At 42.3% G+C, this 2,155-nt stretch overlaps 1 non-coding gene across 1 annotated transcript; it reads right to left on the bottom strand.

Moving 5' to 3' along the window:
* Positions 1-282: 282 nt before the first annotated feature.
* Positions 283-389, bottom strand: LOC131915803 (U6 spliceosomal RNA). Its single transcript, XR_009380444.1, has one exon. It is a non-coding gene; the product is annotated as a U6 spliceosomal RNA (small nuclear RNA).
* Positions 390-2,155: the final 1,766 nt, after the last annotated feature.

Raw genomic sequence — 2,155 nt, 5'->3', positions numbered from 1 at the left:
AGTTGATTCCAGATATAGTAAAGTTGACAACCAAGAAGAGCCATCATACTTGTCATGTGGGCTGGAAATACCCAAATGAGGAGCATGCTTCCTCCAAAATCCAAGTAGGCCCACCAAGTGTTCTTCTTTCTTGGTGGTGGGAGGGTCCAAGTGCAGTAACTTATCCTTTGACTAAGAAGGACTATCTCTGCATGCCCCATATCACTGCACTCCTTGAAATTTCCTGATGTTGGAGACCCTTGGATTTACTTCTATCTTAGTCACTTCTTAGTTACTTTTTCTTTAAATATGGAACACCTCACACATTTGCGTGTCATCCTTGCGCAGGGGCCATGTTAATCTTCTCTGTATCGTTCCAATTTTAGTATATGTGCTGCCGAAGCGAGCACCTTAGTTACTTTTATATTGCTGTGACAAAAACATGAGCAAGGCAACTTACAGAAAGCAGGGTTTATTTGGTGCTTACAGTTCAGAGGGGTAGAAGAGCACCCACATCATGGTGGGGGGCGTGACGGCAGAGAGGCATGCATGGCACTGGAGCAGCACCTGAGAACTCATATCCTGGCTCACAAACAGGATGCAGAGAGCTTACTGGGAATGGTGGGAGTCTCTTGAAACCCAAAGCCTGCTCCCAGTGACAAACACCTCCATCAAGGTCACATCTTGTATAATATTAGAGGGACCAGCCTCAATATTATACATTCCAGGGGCTCAGGAGAGAGAACTACTAACGGCGAGGACTATTTTCGGGAAACAGAATCTCAGCACACCGAGGTCTATAGTCCACTTGCTTTAATTCCTCTGGCATAACATCCTATATACACAGCTTCAGTTCTGTTCTCGTGTCTAGCTCCTTTCTTGCCTAATTTCTCTCTATATTTATCTACTGCTCCCTCTAAATTCTAGCTTAATTCTCTCGTCTTAACTCTGCCTCATCTAGGTCCTTTCCATCTTGTTCTGACCCAGCTAGTACTTCCCCATTTGACTCTTCATCTTCCATCTTATCCACACGTACTCTTTGGTCAAAATCCTCCTTATCCCTCTCCGTTCTCTGTCTCTCTTTGTTCTCCATGTTCCACCTAAGTCTCCCAGGAATTCAGTTTTAAACCCAAGCAATAGCAAGCCCCTGGTCGAGCAAGGTCACCAGGCTTGAATTCTACAGGGTCATAAAGGCAGGTAGGAGCTGGGCGGTGGTGGCGCACGCCTTTAATCCCAGCACTCGGGAGGCAGAGCCAGGCGGATCTCTGTGAGTTCGAGGCCAGCCTGGGCTACCAAGTGAGTTCCAGGAAAAGGCGCAAAGCTACACAGAGAAACCCTGTCTCGAAAAACCAAAAAAATAAATAAATAAATAAATAAATAAATAAATAAATAAATAAATAAATAAAGGCAGGTAAGAATTTTCCTCAGGCAGTGACCACCAGGCTTTCTTTTACAACCCAAAATGGGAGTGGTAAAGGAGGAGGTCAACTGAGTGCTAATGACCCGTCAGTATGTGAAAAAGGGGATTTATGTGCTCAGTCTACATTCCTAGTGGTTAGGTAAGAAGTTAGGAGTCTATTAGTAAGGTTGTATAAGAAAGGAGGGTCTCACCCTAAATTGCAAAAGAAATAAAGCTATCCGTCTGACCTAGGAGACAGGTGTTGTTTCGTATGGCCTTGGATACTTGTTAGGCATTTTAGATAAATACACTTTTAGGAGTTCTTGGAAGCACACAAGAAAATCATTTTAGGAACCAGCTAATATATATATACAAAAGCTAAAATATCACCAAGACTCCTTAAGCCATGGCTTGACCTTTGGAGAAGTTCTTGACTTTTCCAAGTAGTAGCTTTTGTGATAGTAGCTGAATTCCATTATGTTTTCCTGCAGCTTGCAGCAGTATATAAAATACATAGTACTTGTATGGGAACATGTGTACACATATTCATAAAAATATACATTTTTTCAAGCATCAGGCCTTTAACTCTCTGTGTATACACACAAGAAAGACAGAACTGTCTTCTTTCCCCTGCACCTATAGTGTTATTACCCTTGTACAATGATTGCTAGAGTTATTATGGCACATCTATGTTAACACAGTATTTATAAGTCATGGATTTGGTTTTTATAGTGGAATTTTAATAGGCCCCTGTACTGGCTGATTTTGTGCGTCAAC

Source organism: Peromyscus eremicus, chromosome 7 (assembly GCF_949786415.1).
Source record: "Peromyscus eremicus chromosome 7, PerEre_H2_v1, whole genome shotgun sequence".
Lineage (NCBI taxonomy): Eukaryota > Metazoa > Chordata > Mammalia > Rodentia > Cricetidae > Peromyscus > Peromyscus eremicus.
This window is presented reverse-complemented; position numbering and strand designations above follow the sequence as displayed.